Source organism: Salvelinus sp. IW2-2015, linkage group LG18 (assembly GCF_002910315.2).
Source record: "Salvelinus sp. IW2-2015 linkage group LG18, ASM291031v2, whole genome shotgun sequence".
Taxonomy (NCBI): domain Eukaryota; kingdom Metazoa; phylum Chordata; class Actinopteri; order Salmoniformes; family Salmonidae; genus Salvelinus; species Salvelinus sp. IW2-2015.
Genome location: NC_036858.1, coordinates 33,508,368 through 33,535,846, shown reverse-complemented (window position 1 = coordinate 33,535,846; position 27,479 = coordinate 33,508,368). Strand labels below are relative to the sequence as shown.

Genomic DNA, 27,479 nt, shown 5'->3' with positions numbered 1-27,479 from the left:
CTACGAGCGCAACACAGACACATGGTTCTTAGGCAGTAAAATACCTGGCAACTTGCCGCTGCTGAGAATTAGAGGGGCTGAGTGAGTGAAAGTCTGAGAGCCGCTGCAAGGACCAGACTCAGCCTTACAAGCACACAGACACAGACACAGAGAGACACAGAGAGACGGACAGCCAGACACAGAGACACAGACATGGAGAGACACAAACACAAAGACACAGAGAGACACATACACAGAGACACAGAGAGACACAAACACAGAGAGACTGACAGACAGACACACAGACACAAACACGGAGAGACACAAACACAGACACAGACACGGAGAGACACAAACACAGAGACAGAGAGACACAAACGCAGAGAACACGGAGAGACACAAATTACAAGAGACACAGAGACACAAACACAGAGACACAGAGAGACACAAACACAGAGAGACTGACAGACAGACACAGACACGGAGAGACACAAACACAGAGACACAGAGAGACACACACACAGAGACACAGAGAGACACACACACAGAGACACAGAGAGACACACACACACACACACACACACAGTCCTTATCCCCTGGGCTGAGTCGGGACATAAAAACCATATGCCATAGGAAGGAGAGTGAGCGAAGGAGTGAGGTAGACGGGGCAAGGAAGGAGAGTCCAGCCTTTATGTGGAACGGACAAAAGCTCGGGAAATTGTTCCCACCAGTTGGCAAATTGCGTCACACAGGACTGCGTGGGTTTAAGGCCTGGAGCGGCGGAAACCTGATGGGCTCTAGTGGTGCTCATAGTGTGAGGTCGGGGAAGAAGTATTCCAGTGATTCAAATCACAAATGTGTCTTAAGTTCCCCATTCGGACTACTGACCCTCCATGCTAGTTGCCTGGCTGTGTATGTGAGAGAGTGGGAATACATCTCTATGGATAGGTCTCTTTGGATGCCTAACCAGAGGTTGCTCTGTGAGGTGTGTATGTGGGGGGTTAACAAAGAGTTTATGGAGTTTCTCTCTGCCTTGCTTGTCTGTGTTTTTCAATTATGCGCAAGCAAACACACTCGCGCACACACACAAACCACACACAAGATATAGAGCATAAAGTGATGACGCTTCAGAAGTCCCAAGCATACATGTGAGAATCATACACAAGGCTACCATCTCAAACCACTGTGAATGATACATTTAACAAGCCACAAAGAATGCAGTATAGCGACATCCTCTGATAATAATGCAATTTAATATTCATATTTTCAAATGGAACAAGAATTGATGGTAACCCTGTCTGCCCTGTCGATGGACGATGTGTGTCAAATTCAATTAAGCCAGATGAACAACGTGTCCGGGAGAGAGAGCAACACCCCGTCAGCTCACCTTTCTGTTAATAGGTAGTGTCAGTCATCCACCGAAGGAGATTATTTCGATAACGAGACTCATTCATTACTCAATGTGTTATCTGAGCGATAACTTCTCAGATACCTCACTGAAGGTAAAGCCCTTTTTACATCAGCCGATGTCACAAAGTGCTATACAAGAAACCCATCCTGAAACCCCAAACAGCAAGCAATGCAGATGTAGAAGCACGGTGGCTATGGAAAAACTCCCTAGAAAGGCAGGAACCTACGAAGAAACCTAGAGAGGAACCAGGCTCTGAGGGGTGGCCAGTCCTCTTCTGGCTGTGCCGGGTGGAGATTATACCAGTACATGGCCATTAAGGCCAGATTGTTCTTCAAGATGCTCAAACATTCATAGATGACCAGCAGGGTCAAATAATAATCACAGTGGTTGTAGCGGGTGCACCAGGTCCGTACCTCAGGAATAAATGTCAGTTGGCTTTTCATAGCAGAGCATTCAGAGGTCGAGACAGCAGATGCGGTGAGAGAGAGAGAGCGACAAAAACAGCAGGTCTGGGACAGGTAGCACGTCCGGTGAACAGGTCAGGGTTCCATAGCCGCAGGCAGAACAGTTGAAACTGGAGCAGCAGCACGGCCAGGTGGACTGGGGACAGCCAGGAGTCATCAGGCCAGGTAGTCCTGAGGCATGGTCCTAGGGCTCAGGTCCTCCGGGAGGGGAGGGAGACAGAAAGAATTAGAGGGAGAACACTTAAAATCTCTCTCTCATAACGTGATCTCATAAAAATCCCCAAAGTAACATTGTTAACTGTTTAACAAAGCCAATAAACATGAAGGGATGAAAGAGAGGAGGAAGGGAGTAGAGGGGATGCCACGTCCGTCTGTTGTCTCAGCCTACTCCTAGCCAATCCCCCTACTCCACCCAATATCATACCATATCATATCCTCTCCTCCCCATCCCTCCTTGTCCTCTTATCGCTTCTCCTTTCCTCTCTTATATGTTGTTTGGAAATGCATTGGTAGTGCCTGGCACTTCTCAAATGTATCTAATTGAGATGGAATTGACCCCAACCCCGAACTCTGGAATAGAGCCACAGTTAACACCCTAGATTCCCTCCCCCAGAGCTGAATTAACAGTCCCACCATGACAATGACATTATAGGTTTCCCTAACTGGTCTGAGGTCAGTGCAGTGACAGTGTTCACGTTCCTGGAGAGGCCAGGGCACCATATGGCTGAGTGGAGGAGCATGTGTGGCGTCTCTGACAGACGCCGGACACGCTGCATTCCTCTACGGCAGGGGAGACGTACCCAAAATGTCACAGAGGGACAATGTGGACAGTCATCGATGTGCAACTAATAGAATATATAGATCACAGGAGGTTGGTGCCCCCTTAATTGGGGAGGATGGGCTTGTGATAACGGCTGGAGCGGAATAGTATGGAATACGTCGAACACATGGTTTGATGCCATTCCATTTGCGCAGTTCCACCGCTTATTATGATCCGTCCTCCCCTCAGCAACCTCCACTGCTAAAGATAGTTATTTTCACTCTCTCTGCTACAGAGAGACCGCAATTTATATCAGCCCGGGACAGCACGCAATGTCACACGCAATAGTTAATATGGGCAGCAATCATGGAAATAAAGACTGAAATTGGTCATGTCTAGTCATAAAGTAGGCTCTAATTGGTCAACGACCAATGCTTCCTATGCTTTACCAATATTCTCTCCCTATGCTTAACAGTATCACCGTTTCCAGACTACTGCATGACACCTATCACTATCTTTTCTAGGAGCACTCGGAGAATACTGTACCTCATGACCTGTCTGTGCACTCACGGAAACAGCCAGAGAAAGAGTGAAAGAAGGAGTGTGAGGGCGGGAGAGCAATAAGTAAAGTGAGGAAGGGAGGGGGGTTAAGTAGAGTGAGTGAGTGACAGAGCAGGGAAGGAGGTAGAAAGGGAGGGAAAGAGGGATCTGCGAGCAAGCGAGGGAATAAATGGAAAAAGCAGAGGGGAGCAGGGTCTTGCAGGAATTTGGAGGGAGAGGGTTAGTTGAAAAGAGAGACACAGCGTGTTGAGAGCTGTTGTGTTTCAGTGGTCCCCTTCAAAGGGAAAGGCCTGATGTCTTTACCATGCGCTGCAGGGCTGCAGGTTAGGGCCAGTGGGGCTGGGGCTTAGGCAGTCTGAAACCCCACACAGCCTGCAGCCTACACAGTCACACTCTACATGAACCTGCACAGAGCAGGCATAAGGTATGCATTGGGGCTCAATAAGGCTGAAATCATTTTTCGTGGAGATTGCTGCGGTGCTACGCTGAACTGAGCTGCGCTACTCTCGACCTTAGGGAGGTCTGCATGGCGGACATGCATGCACTCTCACAAACACATACACGCACGCACGCACACTCAGACACACACCCATGAACTGCTGTCCCTTGGAGGTCTACTGTCAGGCCCTTCTCCACCCACTTCCTCTAAAAGCCCGTAATATAGCGTTGTCATGGCAACATAATGTTACAGACAAGCTGGGGAACGAATCATGGATTCCACCCGGCAGGCTACACGCCTGTAATGCCCACAGGGGCTGACCTATGACTTGAGAGGGCTGTAGTGACCCTGTGGGCAGGGGGCCAAAGGGGCGGAGGGTTCAAGGTCCCAAAAGTGGTTGGGTTGTGGGTCGGGTATACAACTGTAACCACTGCATTAGATCAGACTTGATTTACCCAGTAGGCTACTAGAGAAATAACAGATATGCACACTGCACACATCGCTGATATTCTATTGGATCTGGGCTTAAATTGAAAATCAATTAGGAAACTGAAAAAACGTAGTTTCTGATTTGCACAATGCCTTCAGAAAGTATTCATACCCCTTGACTTATTACACATTTTGTTGTGTTACAGCCTGAATGGATTCAATTCATATTTTTTTCTCACCCATCTACACACGATACCCCATAATGACAAAGTGAAAACGTGTTTTTGAATTTTTTTGCACATTTATTGAAAATTAAATACAGAAATATTTCATTTACATAAGTATTCACACCACTGAGTCAATTATAGCTTTGAATCGTCTTGGTTATGTCTGTATCAGCTTTGCACATCTGGATTTGGGGATTTTCGCCCATTCTTCCTTGCAGATTTTCTCAAGCGCTGTCAAGTTAGATGGGGAGCAGCGGTGAACAGCAATCTTCCAATCTTTCCACATATTTTCAATGGGATTCAAGTCTGGGCTTTGGCTGGGCCACTCTGACATTGACATTCCTGTTCTGAAGCCTTTCCAACGTTGCTTTGGCTGTAGGTTTGGGGTCATTGTCCTGTTGGAATATAAATCTTCACCCCAGTCTAAAGTTGCTTTCACTCTGAAGATGTTTCTAATCAAGGATTTGCCTGTTTTTGTCTCCATTCATTGTTCCCCTCTATCCTTACCAGTCTCCACGTCCCAGCCGCTGAAAAGCATCCCCATAGCATGATGCTGCCACCAACATGCTTCATGGTAGACATGGTGTTAGACAGGTGGTGAGCTGTGCCTGGTTTATAGCACTTTGCATTCGGGCCAAAGAGTTACATTTTTGTCACATCAGACCACAGAATCTTTTGCCTTATGATCTCAGAGTCTTTCTGCAAACTCTAGGCGTGCTGTCATGCGTCTTTTACTCAGGAGTTGCTTCTGTCTGGCCACTCTCCCAAAAAGCCCAGATTGGTGAAGTGCTGTAGAGACTGTTGTCTTTCTGGCAGGTTCTCCCATCTCTGTAGTTCTGTCAGAGTGGTCATTGGGTTCTTGGTCACCTCCCTGACCAAGGTCCCTCTTGCCAGGTTGCTCAGTTTGGTTGGACTGCCTGCTCTATGCATTCTGGGTAGTTCCATATTTGTTCCATTTCCCAATGATGGAGTCCACTGTGCTCTTGGAAACTTTCAACACTCTAGAAATGGCTTTATACCCTTCTCCAGATATATGCCTCATCCAAATTCTCTCTCGGAGATCTACGGACAGTTCCTTGGACTTCATGGTATAGTTTCTGCTCTGACATGCACTGTCAACTGTGGGACCTTACAGTATATAGACGGGTGTGTTGTTTCTAATTCAATTAAGTTGTAGTGATATCTCATTGATGATCAAAGGAAATTGGATGAACCTGAGCTCAATTTGGATTGTCTTAGCAAAGGGGTGTGAACAGTTATGTAAATGAGATGTCTGCATTTCATTTTCAATTACATTTGCAATCATTTCAAAAAACATGTTTTCACTTTGTCATTATGGGGTAATGTATGTATATTTGTATATTTAGTCCATTTTGAATTCAGGCTGTAACACAACAAAATGTGGAATAAGTCAAGGGGTATGAATACTTCCTGAAGGCACTGTATATCATGAATAGAATTTCAGGTCATTTGAAATCCAGAACTGAGCCCAACCCGACTAACACCCTGGCTGTTGCTAACACACAAAGCTATGGAACTCTTACCAGATAATTTACTCTGGGCTAACTGTCATGTCATCAGTGTCATCCTTAACCAAGCTCTTTGACCTTTCAATTGATACGGCTATTTTTTAGCAGACACCAATTCTGATCACCCTTTACAGTATGTGATGTTCATGATCTAGGAGATATTGTGAATGATTTATATTGAATTTCCTACCCATCTCTGTTGTGTATACCTAATTAGGTAAACAGTCTGTATTTAGAGCTGTGGTGGAACCTTGAGGAATGTTCTACGGCTGGGGTGGGGATGGAGGGTGAAAGAGAGACGACAGAGCGCACATTCCGCCAGCAGCGTTCTCCGTTTTCTCCCTCAGGCGTCAATCAGGTGTGTTATCTCTGTGCTCCCGCGGGGCCTGTCGGTGTGGTTGTCACCCCTCTGCGCTGACAGAGGGATCCTCATATCTGGGGCCCTGATAACCTCTGGACCCACAGAGCAAGACCCTCACTGTCCAGCGAGACACACCGACCGATCTCCCCTAACACACAAGCAATCAGGCCCCTTTCCATACATCACCCCCCTCCCCCCAACTCCAATACAGCCTCGGACTAAGTCCACACACACACTGTTCAAATTCAGCCACAAACTCCAACCCCCAAAAATCTATAGTAACCAAATAAAGTATCTGTCATTGTTTCTGAATGGTTAGTTCCCCATGGAGTAAAAAATACTTTTGGTGGTTTAAAGCAAAAAGGTTTGGGAACCAATGGCCCACCCTACTTACTCTGCCACCAGTTCCCTTCCCTCTTCCCCCGACCTCATTCCCCCCAAAAAACTGTATGTCCTGTTATCAGAGAACTGAAATAGCCACCAGGGTCAATGAGAAGCTTTGTCTGACACTTGCCCTGCTGCAACCTCACATGAAATCCAGCACTTCATGCCAATAAGGTCATAATGGACAATAAAACATATTGTAAACTGTCACACTGCTGTACTTTCAGGACATTTGATGTACTGTCACATATTTGTCTCTCGCCATGGGCTAGAAATGTTCCTACGAATGCATGCAGTATAAAGACTTACTTTCAATGTAAATCCGTTATAGTCTACTCAAAAACAGTGAAGTTATCAGGAAAATGTATATTTTTGTATCCCTCTCTAAGACATCAGAAACATGTCTGTGAGTTGTGACTCTAGGAGTCTCTGTGATGGAGTAAGGGTGGGGGTCTGGGAGTGGGTGGGGGATGTTGACGGGACCAGTTGATACATTTCATGTGGGGTGTGCTGACTCTCTGACAGGAGCTGTCGCTGGAATAGCAGGGGGGTCCTTATCAATCAACCCCCCCATCTGCCAATCAAACAGCTTCACCGTGACAACCACGGCCCTGCTATCTGTCCAGCTGTCTCTCCCTCTCTCTCCCAGCCTGAGACGGGCTTGTTAGGAGGAGGAGGATTGAGCCACAACCATAATGGTTTGCCCTAGACAGCCATTTTAGAAGGGACAAGATAGGGTCGGAGCGGAGTTATGGGGAGAACAGAGGAGCTACTTGGTTAGGGTTAGGGCAAGAGTTAAGGATGTACACATCCACATGCTCCCCAGTACACTCTCTATGGCTTTCTGAGTGCTTCAGAGGGGAGAAGGCGACCTCTGGCCTTTATTTAACAGTAGCAGAATGAATATGTAAAGCAGAGCTCATAAATAGAGGGCTGAAAAGCCCCCTGTCGGGAGCAAAGCCCTGCTCTGAGGCTGCATCTAACCAGGCCACGGCAGGGACCACACTCACACACTGTCCTGTCCACACACACAAAGACAGCCTGCGACTCTGTCACTGTCCACACACACACAAGCACAGGCATCACTCAATCAGGGAGAGATTGAGGGGCCCCAAGGGAAATCGTTTGAAAGAAACACAGCACAGTGTGAGAGAGTGTCATGATTTCCCCAACATAACTGAGTGATTGGTCTTTCGGTGGTAGGGTGCTTGGGGCTGCAGCTCTGCTGTCTGTCTTCTCCCGTCCATCCATCCCTCCTGCCAAGGCTCAGTAACCATTACGGTTATGTGATAGTCACTGTCACTCCTGTAATCATCATAGTTTGGGTTGTTTTCATGCGACAGAAAACAACAGGTTGTCCTACAGGGTGATTTGGACAAATTACAATGGGATGTCTTCGCCTCTCCGTAGAGTGAAAAACATTAGTTAGGACACAGAGTTGAACGACGATACTACTTGAGGTGGAGGGAAGAGAAACTCAAATCTTTGTCCTCTATGGTGTGTCTTTCTGTTCTTCTGTCTTATAGAGTTTCTGTCACGAAATTAAAGAAACTAGAAGCGGTGCGCAATGGATGAATATCCAGCATAGTTTGATACCAGAAGTTTGTTGATTGAAAGAGAGAAAATAACCCCTTCTTCTGAAAGTTACAGACAGACATTAAAAGAAGAAAAACTAGTTTGTAAACATTTAAAAACAAGGCTGTGGTCACCATTTGCACCAGTTTGAAGTCGCACCTGCTGCATTCAGTGTCTGCATACAGTGTATTCTGTGTTGTATTCCATGATGGGGAAAGAAAGGTGATTTATTCGGGCCTATCAGCAACAGGAACAGAGAATACCATGCAGACTTACAAAGAGCATGGTTACTCTGACGGTTAGCTGTGGCTCATGCCCTGACCATACAAGCGAAAGTGTTGAACACACCTCATCAACCGCAGGTCAATCCTGCATGGTCTAAACTCTGACCACCACACCATACTCCCATAGCTCAACCCATGACTGTCCAAACCCTGATAACACAGGACACCCTCATAGGTTAACCCAGTTAAACATACGTGATCGAAAACCCTGACCCCACTTAACGCTCACCGCCCTACACAGGAAACTCTGCGTAGTCAAAACTCTGACCGTCTTTCATCATGATAGGTGAAACCCTACAGTACATGGTTAACCCTGCACAGTTAAACATCTGACCACACTTTATCCTGATAGGTTCTAGGTTCACCCTACACAGTTAACGCTGGATGGTCAAACCCGTCCACGGTTTACACCCCGCTCCAGTCACAGGTTAACCCAGCTCGACCACAGCCTCTTTTGTGTCTCTTTCTTTAGAGCCGTAAAAGAGCCTTCCAGAGGGCAGCTCCCACTGCTGGATCACACTGTCACAATGCAAACTGGGAAACGGCGTGTATTGTTATTCGTAGGGGCAGACACTCAGGTCCCTTTGACTGGGGGACTCCGCCATTACAGGTAGTTGTGAACTGTCACCACTCGTTGAGATTAGGCTCAGTACACAAAGAGAAAACGGAGGCACAATGACTTCAAATAGGTTTCAAGGTTAACTCCCTTTCGAGTGGAAGAATAGGCAAGTCACAGACATGGGCACCTTGCGTATTGCGACTGGCTGTGTATTGGCACATTGTTTTTTTCCCCTCATAAATGAACAAAGTAAGATGTCCCCCTGCATTTGTGATTGAATGACAGAGTGCTGGGCTGGTTTTGTCATGGCCCCACAGAGTAATAATGTTGTGATCACACGACGTGAAGCAGCAAAGCAAGGCCGAGGTAATGATACATGATATGCATGCTGAAAACCTTTGTCTTATACATCAATGGTATTCTCTCAATGACAAAAAAAATAAACTGTAGTCATCGGCTATGAAAAGCCAACTGACATTTACTCCTGAGGTGCTGACCTGTTGCACCCTCGACAACCACTGTGAATATTATTATTTGACCCTGCTGGTCATCTATGAACATTTGAACATCTTGGCCATGTTCTGCTGTAATCTCCACCCGGCACAACCAGAAGAGGACTGGCCACCACTCATAGCCTGGTTCCTCTCTAGGTTTCTTCCTAGGTTCTGGCCTTTCTAGGGAGTTTTTCCTAGCCACCGTGCTTCTACACATGCATTGCTTGCTGTTTGGGGTTTTAGGCTGGGTTTCTGTACAGCACTTTGTGACATCAGCTGATGTAAGAAGGGCTTTATAAATACATTTGATTGATTGATTGGTTTATTCAAGGAGAGCGATTGACAAGGAGAGTGGGCTGACCAAAGTATTACATTTGATCTTGGTTGTTTCTCTGTAAAAGTTCCAGAAGCTGTCATATTTGACGTTAGACTGGAAAGCGTACATGAGTGTGTCTGTGGCGCCCTCTAGTGCCCGGCTGTGCCTGGTGCCTCTGTGGCAGGGAGGCAGACTGACTTACTAAAGGAGCACTTGGGCAAGAGTAAAGACAGCAGACAACACTGAATTTTAATAGCGAGGTCAATAAACCATCAAATAAACCCACAAAAGCATCAGTAGATTAACCAACATTTAAGAAAAGAAAGCAGGGATTGAGATCGCTACATTTACCCAAACAATAGGCTTGTGCGGACAGCACAACTCCAGGAAAATAAACTCAACTGATATGTGAAGTTGTGTGAAGTCCAAGCTCATAGCATAAGCAATATTTACTAATAAGTACTCTTCATTTCATTCTCTACAATACTCTCTATAATAGCATTATTTCAGACTGTAGCAACTGACATAAAGCAGGACCTCTAACCTACGCTACAGACTCACGTTACAAGCAGCAGTCATGAGATGGGGCAGACAACAGACACTTAACAACACAGCTCACTGACATCAAAGCCAACAGGTGGAAACGCCCTGACTAATACACATCCGAAAATGAAAGGGGCCAATCAACATCTTAGGGCTTTAATGATCTCTAGGAATAAACATGTCAGAATGTCAGAACACCAGAGAAACCCACTCTGCTCTCTAAAACCCTGGATGCTTATTGGGGCCCACATTAGCATCAGCAGTGCTGTCTGTGGCCCTCGGGCAGGGCTGGATGATTAGCAAGTAAAACAATCTCACTGTGGCCCTGGAGAACACACCTCTGACTCTGGCCCCCGCCCTAGTATGTGTGTGTCTGTGCATGCCTGTGTGAGTGAGTGTGTGATGTATGAGAGAGTGTATGCATGTATGTGTGTCACAAGGTCGTGGTAAACAGGAGACTCAGGTTGTAAGACAGACTAAGTAGCAAATAAGTGCCACATTCAGCAGCTATCCGCTACCATGTTTACAAAAGGAACAGTAACAGCTCTGACACAATGAGAAGAGAGAAAGAGGGAGAGACAGAAATAAAAAAAGGGGGGGAGAGAGAGAGAGAGAGAGAGAGAGAGAGAGAGAGAGATTTCCCTCAGATTACACAGATCCAGAAAGAATTTAAAAACAAACCAAATTTTGATAAACTCCATATCAATTGGGTGAAATACCACAGTGTGCCATCACAGCAGCAAGATTTGTGACCTGTTGGCACAAGAAAGGGGCAACCAGTGAAGGACAAAAACCATTGTAAATACAGCCCATACTTATGTTTATTTATTTTGCCTTTTTTACTTGAACTATTTGCACATAATGTGACATTTGAAATGTCTTTATTCTTTTGGAACTTCTGTGAGTGTAATGTTTACTGTTAATTTGTATTGTTTATTTCACTTTTGTTTATTATCTACTTCACTTGCTTTGGCAATGTTAACATATGTTTCCCATGCCAATAAAGTCCTTAAATTGAAATTGAGAGAACAAGAGAGAGGGAGAGAGGGAGAGAGAGAGAGGGAGAGAGAGAGAGAGAGAGAGAGAGAGAGAGAGAGAGAGAGAGAGAGAGAGAGAGAGAGAGAGAGAGAGAGAGAGAGCAGCAGACAGAGAGAAACAGAGAGATGAAATGTATGTTTTATGGCTCCCTGGGTTCCTATTTTGTATTTATATGTATTATGCCAAAGCAGCAGCTACTCTTCCTGGGGTCCAGAAAAAATTAAGGCAGTTAATACAATTTTAAAAGCATTACAATACATTCACAGATTTCACAAAACACTGTATGCCCTCAGGCCCCTACTTCACCACTACCACATATCTACAGTACAAAATCCATGTGTACGTGTGTGTATAGTGCCTATGTTATCGTGTGTGGGTATGCATGTGTCTGTGCCCATGCTTGTGTTGCTTCACATTTCACACTGTTCCATAAGGTGTTTTTTTATCTGCCTTTTAAATAAAAATTTTACTGCTTGCATCAGTTACTTGATGTGGAATAGATTTCCATGTAGTCATGGCTCTATGTAGTACTGTGCACCTCCCATAGTCTGTTCTGGACTTGGGGATTGTGAAGAGACCTCTTGTGGCATGTCTTGTGGTGTATGCATGGGTGTCCGAGGTGTGTGCCAGTAGTTCAAACAGACAGCTCGGTGCATTCAACATGTCAATACCTCTCATAAATACAAGTAGTGATGAAGTCAATCTCTCCTCCACGTTGGGCCAGGAGAGATTGACATGCATATTATTAGTATTAGCTCTCTGTGTACATCCAAGGGCCAGCCGTGCTGCCCTGTTCCAAGCCAATTGCAATTTTCCTAAGTCCTTTTTTTGTGGCACCTGACCACACGACTGAACAGTAGTCAAGGTGCGACAAAACTAGTGTAGGACTTGCCTTGTTGATAATGTTGGACATACTACTCCCCATTTTAGCTACTAATATGTTTTGACCATGACAGTTTACAATCCAGGGTAACTCCAAGCAGTTTAGTCATCTCAACTTGCTCAATTTCCACATGATTAATTACAAGATTTAGTTGAGGTTCAGGGTTTAGTGAATGATTTTGTCCCAAATACAATGGTTTTAGTTTTAGAAATATTTAGGGCTAACTTATTCCTTGCCACCCACTCTGAAACTAACTGCAACTATTTGTTAAATGTTGCAGTCATTTCAGTCGCTGTAATAGCTGATGTGTATAGTGTTTAGTCATCCGCATACGTACACACTCTGGCTTTACTCAAAGTCAGTGGCATGTCGTTAGTAAAAAATTTAAAAAGCAAGAGGCCTAAACAGCTACCCTGGGGATTTCCTGATTCTACCTGGATTATGTTTGAGAGGCTTCCATTAAAGAATACCCTCTGTGTTCTGTTATAGCAGAGGGTGTAAAGCCACGACACATACGTTTTTCCAGCAGCAGACTATGATCGATAATGTCAAAAGCTGCACTGAAGTCTAACAAGACAGCCCCCACAATCATTTTATCACCAATTTCTCTCAGCCAATCATCAGTCATTTGTGTAAGTGCTGTGCTTGTTGAGTGCCCTTTCAGCACGCTTATAGGGAAATAAGCGTGCTGAAAGTCTGTTGTCAAATTGTTTACTGTGAAATAGCATTGTATCTGGTCAAACAACATTTCTTCCAGAAGTTTACTAAGGGTTGATAACAGGCTGATTGGTCGGCTATTTCAGCCAGTAAAGGGGGCTTTACTATTCTTGGGCAGGGGAATGACTTTAGCTTCCCTCCAGGCCTAAGGGCACACACTTTCTAGTAGGCTTAAATTGAAGAAGTGGCAAATGCCTTTCCTACAGAGAGTGAGGCTGTCCAAAGTGGGTGTTGTGGACAGAGCTAATTGGGGACTGATTGGACACAGAACAGACAACATTAGATGTAAGGTGTTGGAGTTAATGGGACAAACTGTTACATTGGGGATGGGGTGTAAATGGGCTAGATAGATAGTGATGAGAGAGTGAGAATGGTGAATAATATTACTTATAATTACCCTGTAAACTACACCTACCGGAACAGTATGGAGCTTGTTTAGCAAACAAAAATGTGTCCAAAGTGATCTGTAAAATTGTCCTTAGAAAGCAGTTTTGGGGGTGGGGGTGCCGCGATTTTTTTGCCAACGGGGGGAAGCAGACCGCGCTGAAGACATCTATATCCATCCGCTAATACAGGACTAGTAAAGGCCCAGTGCACTACTTTAGTGACAAAAATGTAAACTAAATGTATTTCAGTGATTACCAGCATACCACAAACTGAAATATTATATTTACATAAGTATTCAGACCCTTAACTCAGTACTTTGTTGAAGCACCTTTGGCAGTGATTTCAGCCTCGGGTCTTCTTGGGTATGACGCTACAGGCTTGGCACACCTGCATCTGGGGACTTTCTCCCATTCTTCTCTGCAGATCCTCTCAAGCTCTGTCAGGTTGGATGGGGAGCGTCGCTGCACAGCTATTTTCAGGTCTCTCCAGAGATGTTTGATCGGGTTCAAGTCCGGTCTTGTCTGTGTGCTAAGGGTTGTTCTCCTGTTGGAAGGTGAACCTTCGCTTCTGGAGCAGGTTTTCATCAAGGATCACTCTATACTTTGCTCCGTTCATCTTTCCCTCGATCCTGACTAGTCTCCCAGTCCCTGCTGCTGAAAAACTTTCCCACAGCATGATGCTGCCACCACCATGCTTCACATTAGGGATGGTGCCCGGTTTCCTCCAGACGTGATGCTTTGCATTCAGGCCAAAGAGTTCAATCTTGGTTTCATCAGACCAGAGAATCTTGTTTCTCATGGTCTGAGAGTCCTTTAGGTGCCTTTTGACAAACTAGAAGCAGGCTGTCATGTGTCTTTTACTGAGGAGTGGCTTCCATCTGGCCACTCTTCCATAAAAGGCCTGATTGGTGGAGTGCTGCATAAATGGTTGTCCTTCTGGAAGGTTCTCCCATCTCCACAGAGATACTCTGGAGCTCTGTCAGACTGACCATTGGGTTATTGGTCACCTCCCTGACCAAGGCCCTTCTCCCCCGTTTGCTCAGTTTGGCCAGGCAGCCAGCTCCAGGAAGAGTCTTGGTGGTTCCAAAATTCTTAAATTTAATAAATATCATAGTAAAAAATATTTGTTTATTAAAGTAGTGCGCTGGGCCTTTACTAGTATTAACAGACAGATATAGCCGTCTGTAGTGCGGGATTATTATTTTTTACAGCATTTCTGCTTTGGCAATAAGGTTGTTGTATAATTAAGAACAGTATCTTGTAGGATTCAATAGTCGGAATTGTAAGAGTTGTTGCCCTGTCCCTTTCTCTGCAAGTCTAATGGAATCCAGAAAGAACAAAACCATGTCCTCAAACATTTACATCAAAAGGTGCAAAGTTATGTGCAAAGACACGGAACATCCATATCAAATTACAGGGCATTCGGGAAAGCATTCAGACCCCTTGACTTTTTCAAAATTTTGTTACGTTACAGCCTTATTCTAAAATTGATAAAAAATTGTTTTCCCCTCATCAATCTATACAAAATACCCCATAATGACAAAGCAAAAACAGTTTTTTTGATTATTTTGCAAATGTATTAAAACAGAATTGTCTTGTTTACAAGTATTCAGACCCTTTGCTATGAGACTCGAAATTAAGCTCAGGTGCATCCTTTTTCCATTGTTCATCCTTGAGATGTTTCTACAACTTGATTGGAGTCCACCTGTGGTCAATTCAATTGATTGGACATGATTTGGAAATGCACACACCTGTCTATATAAGGTCCCACAGTTGACAGTGCATGTCAGAACAAAAACCAAGCTATGAGATAGAAGGAATTGTCTATAGACCTCTGAGACAGGATTGTAACGAGGCACAAATCTGGGGAAGGGTACCAAAAGATTACTGCACCATTGAAGGTCCCCAAGAACACAGTGGCTGCTGCAGCACCCTCAGCACCCGTGCTTCCCGCGGCTATGCCTAGGACCCTGCTCCATTTCCACCTCTCCTCCTTTAACATGTCAATTCAATTCAAGGGGCTCTATTGGCATGGAAAACATATGTTTACATTGCCAAAGCAAGTGAAATGGATAAATAAAAGTGAAATAAACAATAAAAAGTGAACGGTAAATACTACACTCACACAAGTTCCAAAATAATAGAGACATTTCAAATGTCACATTATGTCTATACATAGCGTTGTAACGATTTGCAAATAGTTACAATAAATAAACATAGATATGGGTTGTATTTAAATGGTGTTTGTTCTTCACTGGTTGCCCTTTTCTCGTGGAAACAGATCACACATCTTGCTCCTGTGATTGCACACTGTGGTATTTCACCCAAAAGATATGGGAGTTTATCGAAATTGGATTTGATTTAGAATTCTTTGTGGGTCTGTTAAATCTGAGGGAAATATGTGTATCTAATATGGTCATACATTTGGCAGGAGGTTAGGAAGTGCAGCTCAGTTTCCATATCATTTTGTGGGCAGTGTGTACATAGCCTGTCTTCTCTGGAGAACCAGGCCTGCCTACGGCAACCTTTCTCAAAAGGAAGGCTATGCCCACTGAGTCTGTACATAGTCAAAGCTTTCCTTCATTTTGGGTCAGTCACAGTTTGCTTAGGGGACTCTTCTCCAGGTTCATCTCTCTGTAGATGATGGCTTTGTTATGGAAGGTTTGGGAATCACTTCCTTTTAAGTGGTTGTAGAATTGAACGTCTTTTTTTCTGGATTTTGATCATTAGTGGGTATCGGCCTAATTCTGCTCTGCATGCATTTTTTTCTGTTTTACGTTGTGTACAGAGGATATTTTTGCAGAATTCTACATGCAGTCTCAATTTGGTGTTTGTCCCATTTTGTGAGATTGGTGAGCTGACCCCAGACCTCACAATCCATAAAAGGGCAATGGGGTCTATAACAGATTTTTTCCCCAGATCCTAATTTGTATGTCAAATTTTATGTTCCTTTTGATGGCAAAGAAGGCCCTTCTTGCCTTGTCTCTCAGATCGTTCACAGCTTTGTGGAAGTTACCTGTGGCGCTGATGTTTAGGCCGAGGTATGTATAGTTTTTGTGTACTCTAGGGCAACGGTGTGTAGATGGAATTTGTATGTGTGTGTCACGACTTCCGCCAAAGTCGGCTCCTCTCCTTGTTCGGGGGACGTTCGGCAATTGATGTCACCGTCTTTCTAGCCATCGCCGCTCCATTTTTCATATGTCCATTTGTTTTGTCTTGTTTCATACACACCTGGTTTTCATGCCCCAATCAATCTACATGTATTTAGTCTTCTGTTCCCCATCATGTCTTTGTGTGTAATTGTTCATTGTTAATGGTGTATGTTCACGCGCGATACTTTTATAATTTGGTGGTCCTGGTAACTGGACCTTTTTTGGAAAACCATTATTTTTGTCTCACTAAGATTTACTGTTAGGGCCCAGGTCTGACAGAATCTGTGCAGAAGATCTAGGTGCTGCTGTCTCTCTCTATCCACGTAGTTACCTCTCCTCCTTCCACCTCACTCCCTTTCCCTCCACCTAGCTACCTCTCCTCCTTCCTCTCTTAATTGGAGCCAGCGAGAGCGGCCTAAATCGAATTAGCAGAGCTGTGTGGGGGACTCATCAATCTTTTTTTATTACGCCATGACAGGGCTGGCCATGGAGCGCCCCTTCCATTTGTCACCGGCCTCATTCACTGATAACGGGCATTTGTCACTGTGTTGCCTGCACGTTAATGCCATCAGCGGCCATGACAGTAGCGCGTCAAGGGAGTCACGGCGACACACACATCCGTCAGCGGCAGGCTTCCACGGCCACAGGGACACACTGCAATAAGGCTTCCCACAGAGCTTGTGATGACAGTGCTGCTGCTATTAATTACACTGCTGCAGAGAGAGAGAGAGAGCTGTGTTTGTGTGTGTGTACTGTAGTGTGTTTGTATCCAAGACAAATGTGCTTGTGTTTGAGTGAGCTTTTGCAGTAGAAGTGAGAAAGTACATATGAACATGTAGTGATGTCGGGAAGAATATAGTACTGTTGTGTATTAGTTTTAGGGTAGACTACAGCCCTACCACAGCCACAGTGTACTGTAGACGACAGCCCTACAGAACTATAACGTCGCTTCTCTTTCTGGCCACTGGGTGTCAGAGTTGGGAGTCTGCCCTGTCAGCTGAGACACAGTAGAATCCTCTACTGCTAATTAGACAGAGGTTGTTGCCCCTGAACATCCTGTGGGGAGACAGGAACTCCATCATGTGTTGTATCACAGTGAAAAAGTTCACCCTGTCTGGGGGATTCACTTTGTAAATGAAAAGGCACAAGTCCACCGGTTACAGAGCCAAGCATGAGTCAGTCAGTGGGGGCTAACCGCTGTCTCTTTTTGCCTTGCTAGAGAGCTGTCTAGGAGGCAGAGACATGTGCAGTACATCTGCGGAGCTTGCCAGTGAAGTTTAGTATGATGCACAAGAGCACTAGAAACAATACTTGTGGTAACACATCCCAAACAACCCCAAACCCCAAAAGTACATTTCCAAAACCCATACATCACGTTCTGTGTTTGATTCCAATGATTAAAACAAATGTTAACGTCTCTCCTGGATTTCACTGACCAAAGTATTTTATTTATAATTTACATCAGGGATGGGCAACTTTGATGGGGGTGGGGGCCACAAAAACTCATTGTGAGGGACTGCAGTGGCTCGTGGGTCTGCATACCCACTTCCATACCCACACATGCGTTCAGAGCCGGCCATAGCCTTTCGGGACTCTAAGCAACATTTTGTTGGGGGCAATTTTTTGGATGCAGTTCTACACATTTTGCTATTGGGTGGAGAGAAGAATTAGCAGTTTTACAGCTAATTTCCCGTACTTGTCTACATTTTGCCATGACTTATGATGTCTGAGAGTGACTTACAAAATCAATTGGTCTGTAATTCGACCATGATTACTACAAGTTTAGATAGCTGACGAGACTAACTTACCAATCAAATGTATTTTTTAGCTTACATGGGTTTATTGAGTGACTGTCAGTGACTGACATAACAAGAGAAAAACTGATGATGCACAAATTTCGACCTTGCACCTTGTGTATTCTACTATTCTAACTCTCAACAGTAAGTTGAGACCCTGACTGACTTCCGTAAAACAGTTTTTGGGGGGAAACTGACCCGCGGGCCTACAAAAATTGCCCATCCCTGATTTACGTCATAAAGTTTAGCATATTATTAATTTGATAGAATATTTGATTCAAATACAGTAATATATTAGAAAATAACACTGGCTTTCGATAAAACCGTACTGTATGTATTAAACACATCTAGCTACACCCTGTTCAGCTACAGATCTGGCAGTTCAGATATCCACTACCCACTTACTGCTGCAGCCTTTGCAATGACTGCAAAATAATAGGCACTGGTTTGAAATAGTAATGTAAAAGACAAAAATAAAGCATGCCCGTGTTGCTGAATAATCGCCAATCCCAATTTAATCTGAAAGCAAGACTTCAAAATAGTTAGCACATACAGTACGTTGTTGTGCATGAACAGCACAAACTCTCTTGAATGATTTGACATACAGTGTCTTTATGAAATAATTAAAAGGGGCATTTTGTAAACTGAGGCCGCCTAATGAAACTAGGCGAATTGCAACAACACCGAATTCAAACAACTCTCCTCCCTCCTCTGCATCACTTCCCCCGCAACGTTGGTGGATACTCGGTCGAGTATTTTACTTTCGATTTGGTCCACCAGCTTCAAAACAGCTGACAATACCATATTTTTCATAAAAAATAGATTTGGCAGTGATTTAGATGGTACACTGATTTTCTACATTGTTTGTTTTGTCACATAAACTGAAATTAGGCAAACATTGTCACATATTATTTTTGTATTTATTTTTTATTTAACCTTTATTTAACTAGGCAAGTCAGTTAAGAACAAATTCTTATTTACAATGACGGCCTACCCCTAACCCGGACGACGCTGGGCCAATTGTGCGCCGCCCTATGAGACTCCCAATCACGGCCGGCTGTGATACAGCCTTGAATCGAACCAGGGTGTCTGTAGTGACACCAGGTAGCAGTAGGACCCAGCGGACATCTGACACCAGGGAGGGACGGGCTAGATTAGAATGTTCATAGTGCTTTCGCCCTGATTTATGTTTTTTGAGAGTAAGCAATTTAGGACAACCTAAACGAACCTACTGTCCTGATGAGCAAAGGCATTGGCCATACTGGGTGAGGGTAGACACCATGCTAGATAAGACGCCATGTTGAGTCTGGACCGAGGACATGCTGGGTGGGGGGCCAAAGCCATGTCAAGTAGAGCTTGCCTGGTGCAATGGAATCAATGGGATAGTCTCAAAAGTGCAAACCCTACCAGCCCATCTGGCATTCCAGGTAGGCTCAAGCAAACGCTCAGGCTCAAGCAAACTATTTAAACCCAGGTCTGGATGGCGTCTGAGCAATTGTTTGACATTGTAATGGAGGTAATAAGCAACCTTAGCTGAGACCTGAAGACTTGCATTAGCTCCACAAACTAATGCCCTGCCTTTATCTCAGCAGGCTAACACAATCTTGATTTTCTTTACAAAAAAAAATGTGCGCTAAAATGTAAAGGGACTTGTATTTAGAAAGACTCTTTATGAATTCTGTCGAATAAATGTGTTTTGAATGTTGTATGAATGATACTGCAACATTCATAAAGGGTGTAATGACTGGTTTCATAAAGGTGTTATGAGTGCTTTATGTATACCCCCTTCATATAAAGTGTTACCGGAAGTGGACTGTCTAATAACGTTTGGTCACAAGTGATGACTATGCAACGCCTTGTGTCACTACGCCGCTAATGACCCTATGAATGAACATGAGTCAAGGCAGCATTATTTGTGCATAATTATTTGTGCCTGATTATTGTGGGTGGCGGAGGAATAACACTTTCGACTGATGAGGAGTTAGGCAAAGGATTCATTATTCATCTTTATTTGCTCTTGAGCGGCAGCATACATCATGTTTCTGACCAATGAGGCGCGAGGAGGCTTAATTATTGACAGGATCCCAAACAGAATGAGCCAATCCACTAAGGACCAAAGGGGGGTGTAGGCGGGACTGTACCTACATACATCACAGGCTGCATACATCTCTCTACAGAACACTCACTCGTTTGTCTCTTTTACAGGGGATGTAAACATCATCATCACACAGGCAGATAATTGGGAGATTAGAGCAAGGCCATTGGCTGCATTTACAACCGCTCAACTTTGACCTCCAGGGGGCGCCATTTCCTTACACAGCAGCAAAGTGCACCGGGGGTCGGACACCAGCAAATCGGGTAAGCCACCCGCCCCGGTGTCTCCCTGTATGAAGCCTAGATATGTGTGTATGTGTATGTGTATGTGTGTGTGTGTGTGTGTGTGTGTGTGTGTGTGGTGTGTGTGTGTGTGGTGTGTGTGTGTGTGTGTGTGTGTGTGTGTGTGTGTGTGTGTGTGTTGTGTGTGTGTGTGTGTGTGTGTGTGTGTGTGTGCGGGTGGTGTGCGTGTGCGTGTGCGTGTGCGTGTGCGTGTGCGTGCGTGTGTGTGTGTGTTCTCGGCTCAAATGGAAACTTAAAGTAAGGGTAAAGTATGTAGAAGAACGCAGCTCAACTTGCCTAATGCAGAAACCAGCGATGACACTGATCACACATCCAACACTGACATAACGCATGAACGGTAAGTGAACCTGTACGCATAGTGAAGTAGAAGAAATAAGTTGCCATGACCTCACTGAGTCAGTATATTCCATGAGATTTCTATCATAGTTGGCCACTCTTTAATCTCTACCCAGTACAGCCAGATAAAGACTAGCCACCCCTCAGAGCCTGGTTCCTCTCTAGGTTTCTTCCTAGGTTCCTGCCTTCCAGGGAGTTTCCCCTAGACACTGTGCTTCTGCCTCTGCATTGCTTGCTCTTTGGGGTTTTGGGCTGGGTATCTGTAAAGCCCTTTATTAAAACTGCTGATGTAAAAATGGCTTTATGATATAAATGGGATTGATTAATCAAATATTATAAAGCACTCTGTCGTATCGCAAGGAGGAAATTAATATAGTAAATACACGAATGCAGTGCCCCCCCACACACACACGTAAAAATTAGGGCGAGAGTGATCCAAGCACAGCAGAATCCCATGACTAGAAACTCCCCGATGAGGAAAGGCCTTCTGCCCAGATTCTCTATTGTAAAACACTAGAACGAGAGAGAGAGAAACACAAGATACTGTACAAAGAGACGGAAAGCAACAACACTTTAATAACAGAACCGTTAAGAGAGAAAACTATGACAGCGCAAACTAACAACCGATCTCATGACTCCTCCATAGACTCACGCCAGTGAGGTCAGCGATGATCTCGACAGCTCCTGTACCCACTGTAGTGTACTGGATCACTGGGGCTGAGATGCCCGCGTTCTCAAAGATGTTGTTGGTATAGAACCAGAGCTGCAAGAGAGACAGACACATTTGGGCTTGAGTGGCATGGGCACAGGTGGCACAGCATGGGCACAGCATGGGCACAGCGTAACAGTGGACAACCACTCACATTCAATTTCAATTCAATTTGGGGCTGTGGGGGAGGTTGACTCTAGACACGGGGGGTAATCAGCAGGAGGAACAGACGGAGATAGTGAGAAACCAACACACACAGGTATACACTCCCATTAAACACACAAATACACTCCTCTATCCTGTTGCGCTCACAGAACAGTGACAAGGCCTGCCACTTGTCACCTCCACTTAACTTACAGCTCACCTCTGGTATCTGTCTGATACCATCATCATCATCACCACCACCATCTTCATCCTCACTCCCTGTGTTTCAAATAGATTGCCAAAGCTAATTAGCTGCTAAAAATACATTGCAGAGATGAGGCTTCTAATGAGTTCAGCTCTGATGGGTAAAATGTGCACTTGTTGGCCACAGTCCCCTGGTAATGACTTGAATAATGAATGCATCTTAGTAGCATAATTCAGGAAGGGATTAGCTAATCAAATCGCTGTTAAATGATGACTGGTAGTTTTGGGCTTTTACAACATGATCACGAGGCTTCTAAAAGATGAGGCAATATTTGGTCTGCCTTTCAACTGAGCCTCTTGGTGTAGTGGGCCCGACTGTGGTGGGTGAGGTGTATGGGTGAGAGAGGGAAGAAGGTACGAGTGGGAGGAGCTCGGGAGAAGAGCGTGAGAGAGGGATAAGAGGAAGAGAGGGAGAGTGTAGGAGAGAGAGGGTGAGAGAGGGATAAGAGGAAGAGAGGGAGAGTGTAGGAGAGAGAGGGTGAGAGAGCGAGGGAAGGACATGCAAATGAGAGAGTCTGAGGAGGGTGTAAATGATGGGTGAAAGCGGTTGAGGTAGAGAAAGGGCAAGGAGTGCTAACAAAGAGGACAAAGAGTAACAGAAAGGGCTATAGGGGTGAGGGAAGGAGAGGAGAGGAGCACTATAGCAAACAGCTGAGTAGTCTGACAGTGTCGATGCCGGAGAGCTGCATGCCAATGTTGAGGAACACATCAATGAGCAAATGCGATCGCACAGACGGATCCAGTATCAGGCACCATACCGACACAGTCTCCACCGACAACAGAGAGCGCTCCTCCTCCTGCATCTCCTCAATCTGGGGCGGCAGGTAGCCTAGTGGTTAGAGCGTTGGACTAGTAACTGAAAGGTTGCAAGATTGAATCCCCGAGCTGACAAGGTAAAAATCTGTCCTTCTGCCCCTGAACAAGGCAGTTAACCCACTGTTCCTAGGCCGTAATTGAAAAGAAGAATTTGTTCTTAACTGACTCGCCTAGTTAAATAAAGGTTAAAAAAAATGTAAAAACTTCCAACTGGATGTTTCACTTGGTCCGGTACCATTTCAATGCTGATGTAGGAAATAAAACAGGAAGTTACAACACTGACCCAAGGAAAATGAATATTACTTGAACTTTGTTATTCACAGTTGACTAAAGAGTTTGGCACATGACTAGAACAACAAGATTGACACAGGAAATGAACACAGCCATGAGGTTATACTATTCACACTATTCAGACACTAAGGATGTGACCTTGTCCCAATGGAGTCAAGCATTCTGACCTGTAATGGTGGCGTAGACATTGTGCTTCTCCAACAACATGTAGTGGGGCTCTCCGGAAACCATGGCAACAGCATCAGCTGGATGAAGGTGGGTACCACCACCAGCGAGAGGAACAGGGTCCAGGGCTCCTCCTGTAACCATGACAACAGGTGTCACTAACATATCGTCCACATGTAGCCCAAAATATGCGATACGTAAACCATTGAAAACAATTTCACCATTCAATGTCAATGACACTGCAGATGAACACAAATACCTGACTAAACATATGGTTCTCTAAGCATATGAACGCCACGTTTAAAGTTTAATGTTTTTCCTGGAAATGTTTTTTGGCGTGCCTTTCCCAGAAGTTCGTGTAGACCCAGGATCTGGGCCGAGAAGACCCCAGCACAGATGAAGATGCTGGGCACAAGCCCGAGGAAAACCACACAAGTTCTTAGCAGCTATCTCCCCCCCAGGTACATGGGCACCACACTCAGAGAGATAGCTACACAATACAACACAACATTGATAACGGGGATGTTTTTTCCCCAGTCTGAAATCAAGAAAACAGACAGCAGTGAGCAAACACTCACCTTCTTTTCATTGCAACATCCGTAACTTTATCCAGATACTGTGCAACATTTATATGTGTAGATTTCTGACTGATTGAACCTTGACCCTTATCCTAATCTTAACTCAAACTCTCCCCCCTGAACATTACCCCTCTCATTGAGTGGACACACTGGTTTGTTTGTAACGGAGTGGATCCCCGTGACGAAGCGGCCAAAGATGACCATCTCTGGAGAGCTACAGATCCTTCTGAAGCCCATGAGTGATCCAGTGATGAACACCAACACCGTCGAGTTCACCACCATGCCTTTCCTACATACACCTGCACACACGCACAAACACACACAAGTTATGGTTGGCCGTCCACCATTAAAACGCTTAGATTATCAGAGCCAGCTAATTAATGTACCAAACCCCAAACTGTTGTATTTATGCATTTGCACAAGCGGTTCATAAAAGCACACGGACCAGATGCAATAGGAGGCGTACGTATATTCATTTTATGACAGAGTAGTAAAGTCTCCCCCTAATATACAGTCAAGGAGGACGTGGAGAGTTCCGATCACCCATAAAACTCTGCTGGGAGATGAACTTGATGAGCTCATACCTGTGCTCGTAAATTGTTCTCTTTCATTAGCATACAAATGTCCAGTGAGATCGTTTGAATGCTTCAGATAAATGAGATCTAAGCCAGCACTGAATACAAAACAAATATTTAGAGCTGGGCAGAGGGGACAGAGAGCGCACTGACTGCCCTCCAAAGGGTATAGGGGAGTGTACCTATACTCCAAAGGGTATAGGTAGTGTGCAGTGCAGAGGGGACAGAGCGAGTGTACCGCAATCCTCCATCTAAGCTGTGCATGTGCATAGGCGCACAGCTACACCTGGACTGCTGAGCAGAAGAAATATCAGCCCCTGCGAAGTTCACTCAACTTTCTAGAGTTTCCCCTGTTAGTTAAAACCTCTACAGGATCGGTGTGTCCCCACCGGGATGGTTAAGCTAAGGTAGGCTAATGTGATTAACTCATGTTGTATGTAAGTAACATGAACATTTCCCAGGACATAGACATATCTGATATGGGCAGAAAGCTTAAATTCTTGTTAATCTAACTGCACTGTCCATTTTACAGTAGCTATTAAGGTGAAAGAACACCCTGCTCTTGTTTGAGGAGAGTGCACATTTCTGAACTTGAAAATGTATTAATAAACCATTTAGGCACATTTGGGCAACCAACATTTGAATAGATATGAAATGGTTCATTGGATCAGTCTAAAACTTTGCACATACACTGCTGCCATTTAATGGCCAAAATCTCAATTGTGCCGGGGCTGGAATAATACATTGTGGCCTTTCTCTTGCATTTCAAACGCATGTTTTTTTATGATATATTCTCCTACATTAATTTCACATTTACACAAATTTCAAAGGTGTTTCCTTTCAAATGGTAACAAGAATATGCATATCCTTGCTTCAGGTCCTGAGCTACAGGCAGTTAGATTTGGGTATGTCATTTTAGGCGAAAATTTAAGAAAAGGGTTGGATCCTTAATTAACACTATCAATGATTCCCTTTACTGTGGGAATTGTGATCGAATCAACGCAATATTAACCACTTTCAATGCAACATAACAAAACAAACTATGCAAACTTAGTATGCAAAACTAACTATGCAAGATATTTTGTTGTAGGCAGAGCGCATCGGAGTAGGATTCTATTGGATTGACAGGCGATACTCTACACAGACCGTACTCTACACAGACCAGCGCCATAACCAATCAGAGCTGCAGTAGGCCTATACGCAAATAGACAATTGCCACAACACAACAACATTTTAAGTAACCTCCTTGTCTGAACAACAAGTGGATAAACAGGTTAATGTCAAGCTCTGCATGTTTTTTTTAAAGTCTCATGGAATGTCGGCCTACATTGAACACCACACATTGGCTCCTACTGTAGGCTGTGAACACCACACATTGGCTGCTACTGTAGGCTGAATGATAGAACAGCTATTTCCATGTTAAAATGTTATGGGATGCATTTTCTCCATTGTTTTTTATGGTAGGCCACTCTGGTAGGACTACATGATGATCAAATAGCCACAGTAGCCTACTTGGTCACTTAAAACTGTAACTTAAAGCCTCCAGAGTGGCTCAGCGGACTATGGCACTGCATCGCTAGAGGCGTCACTACAGACCCGGGTTCGATCCCAGGCTGTGTCGCAGCCGGACGCGACCGGGAGACCCTTGAGGTGGCACACAATTGGCCCAGCGTCGTCCGGGTTAGGGGAGGGTTCGGCCGGCCGGGATGTCCTTGTCCCATCATGCTCTAGCGACTCCTTGTGGCGGACCGGCGCATGTACGCTGACTTTTGATGCCAGCTGTACGGTGTTTCCTCCGACACATTGGTTAAGCGAGCTGTGTGTCAAGAAGCAGTGCGGTTTGGCGGGGGTCGTGTTTTGGAGGAAGCATGGCTCTCGACCTTCGCCTCTCCCGAGTCTGTACGGGAGTTGCAGTGATGGGACAAGACTGTAACTACCAATTAGATATCACGAAAAAGGGGTAAAAAGTACACACACAAAAAAAACAAAAAAAAACAAACAATGTAACTTAAAGCGGGTACAGGCTGTGTTCACAGTAAACACGAGTCGGAAGTTGCACAGAAATTCGCTCAGTGCCGGAAAAAAATAGAGGGAACATTGGTAGCTTGTACAAAGAGTTACAACTCTAAAGGGCACAGGGTAAGTAAACACTGTGCACTCTGAAAGGCAGACAGGACGGACATTGTGTACTCTGAAGGGCAGAGGAGACCAAGGGAGCCGGGGCAGAGTCATCTCTAGGGTCAGAGGGCAGAAGGTCACTCAGGGGTGATAGATGGAGGCACAATCTAATGCCCTCAGTGGTGTGTGTATATGTGAGTAGCTCAGAGTGCCAGGCAGGGTGCCATTGCCCAGAGCTCCAGATGCTGCAGTGTGTCTCTGAGGCTGTTCATGTCAACTGGCCAACAGACACCCTGCAGCCGCAGAGTCTGGAGGGCTCAGCCATTGACCAAAACCAAATCAAAGGTCTTCAAAGGACAGGACTTTCCAAATCTAGTCATGCCTTCCCTTTCATTGGGTCCCTTCTAACAACATGCATTACACATACAAAGATGTGACTGCAGATGTACACCGTCTCGAATGGGGAGCAGAGGTGACCAGCATGGTGACCAGCATGCACACCATGAGGGATCCCAGTAGACCCCCAATGGCAAAGATAGACACGGTGAGAGAGAACATGGGGGTCAGAGCCCCCCCATCCAGCCTTGGTGCCATGACGACTCAACTGACATCCTATTGTAGAAGTCTAATGTGCTGAGGGATAGAGAGAAACAGAGAGAAAGACAGAGAGAAAGAAAGAAAGAGGGGGATGGAAAGAGTATTACTATAATAGTATTACTACGGTTAATCACCATGTTGATTTTTCATTGATTTCATTTGTTCTTGTGCTCTTGCTTTGGCAGTGTAAGTAAGATACCGA

General features: G+C 44.9%; 1 pseudogene; it reads right to left on the bottom strand.

Moving 5' to 3' along the window:
* LOC111977913 (solute carrier family 2, facilitated glucose transporter member 9-like) lies at window positions 1-27,274 on the bottom strand (annotated as a pseudogene).
* Window positions 27,275-27,479: the final 205 nt, after the last annotated feature.